The sequence below is a fragment of the Arachis stenosperma genome, chromosome 3 (assembly GCF_014773155.1).
Source record: "Arachis stenosperma cultivar V10309 chromosome 3, arast.V10309.gnm1.PFL2, whole genome shotgun sequence".
In the NCBI taxonomy this organism is placed as follows: domain Eukaryota; kingdom Viridiplantae; phylum Streptophyta; class Magnoliopsida; order Fabales; family Fabaceae; genus Arachis; species Arachis stenosperma.
In genome coordinates this window covers 21,679,887-21,682,101 of record NC_080379.1, presented here as the reverse complement: position 1 = coordinate 21,682,101, position 2,215 = coordinate 21,679,887, and positions in this window count along the sequence as shown.

The window sequence follows — 2,215 nt, the reverse complement described above, 5'->3', positions numbered from 1 at the left end:
TTATTGTAATTACACGAAGGAACACTTGAAAAATAGCTTAAAGTCTCAAAAGCACTCATTTATGTGTTTGAATTATTTTACAGGTACCTTATCACACTAACATTCGTGAAGAGAAAATCCTAACGGTAGGAATGTATTTTGATCCGCTGGATTAAACACATTAATTATGAAAAAAAGGTAAGGTTTGTTATTAAAGTCAGAAATAAAAATTTTGACAAGACAAATAAAGAACAAAAGGTATCAATTAACCAGTCAATTCTTTGTAATAGAGAAGGTTATCGCACGTCTTGTGTGAGGGCAGCAACTCAAGCAAATAAAATAACAACTACAAAATGCAAAGCAAGAATGTATGTCATATTCAACAGAAAAAAAGGAAAACTGGATGGTGTTGACGTTAGAACTGAGGCATTTCATTCTTGTTCTTCTAAAAAATCAATCCAATCCCATGAGTACAGAGAGCTTACCATCCATGCTAAGTGTGTCATTGAGGATAATGATGAGGCTGACATACAACCTAACAAGACCTACCTCACACTCACTAATGAAATGGGTGGTTCTTCAAACTTAAGTTTCTCAGAAAAGGATATGACAAATTACATTGCAAGCAAACTCCATTCTACTTATGATAAAGTTGACGAAAAAATGTTAAAGTATTTCTTGCGAATGAAAGATATCAACCCGAACTTCTTTTATGCAATAGATGTTTATGAGAGTTACAAGTTGAAAAATGCACTCTAGGTAGATGTTAGGTGATGCACCACTATTTCATGGTACATCTTGTGCTTAATTGAGTGGATTTTATCTACTAATCTTTCTTTCTTGGTTTTGTGCTATGATTGAAAACATGTTTCTTTGGTCTTAATTTAGCTATGTTTAATCCTCTCCTATTACCATTCGATGCCTTGATATGGGTGTTAAGTGTTTTCAGAGATTACAGGGCAGGAATGGCGTAGAGGATGGAAAGGAAGCATGCAAAAGTGGAAGGAATACAAGAAGCTGAAGGAACTGCAAAGCTGTCAGCCCTGACCTCTTCACACCTAATCGATCATAACTTAAGCTACAGAGGTCCAAATAAGACGGTTCTAGTTGCGTTGGAAATCTAACGTCCGGGGCATCGAAATAATATATAATTTGCTATAGTGGCCATGCAGTTAGGCGACGCGCACGTGCACTTGATGCGCACGCGCACATTCGCGAAAAGCCCATCGGCGCGCACGCGCACCTGGCGCGTACGCGCGACATGCGCGACGTACTGCGACTGCAGAAATCGCTGGGGTGATTTCTAGACTGTTTCTGACCCAGTTTTCAACCCAAAAAACACATATTAGAGGCTATAGGGTGGGGGAATCAATTCATTCATCATTAACTTCTCATTCACACAATTTTTAGGTTTAGATGTAGGTTCTAGAGAGAGGCTCTCTCCTCTCTCTTAGGTTTTAGGATTAGAATTTCTCTTCTACTTTTAGTTCTTCTAGTACTCTAGTTTATTGATTTTTCCTTGTTGATTATTTGATATTGCTACTTGGTTTATGAATTCTCATGTTTAATTTGATTTCTCTATTTAATGCAATTTAAGGTATTTCATATTTATGATTTTAATTTAACTTTTTACATTCTTAGTTGTGTTGAGTAATTGGAGACACTTGAGTTATCAAACTGTTTGTTGATTGAAATTTGGAACTCTTTGCTGATTGATTTGAATTTCCCTAACTCTAATCTTTTCTTAGGAATTGACTAGGACCCGAGGAATCAAATTGATTTATCCACTTAACATACCTTCATAGTTAGAGGTTGACCAAGTGGGAACAAAAGTCAATTCTCATCACAATTGATAAGGATAACTAGGATAGGACGTCCAGTTCTTATACCTTGCAAGGTTTTCATGATAATTAGTTTACTTCCTTGTCATTTACATTCCTTGTTTAAACATTTCAAAAACCCAAAAAGATACTTTTCTCATAATCAATAATAACACACCTCCCAGCAATTCCTTGAGAGATGACCCGAGATTTAAATACTTCGGTTATTAATTTTTATTGGATTTACTTTAATGACAAACAAATTTTTGTACGAAAAGATCTTTTGTTGGTTTAAAAACTATACTTTCAACGAGACTTTATTTTTAAAATTCTTTACTGACAAGAATCCATTCGTCACTAAGTGCAGAGTATTATATAAATATTTTAGCGATGTGATATCTTTTGATACTATATAC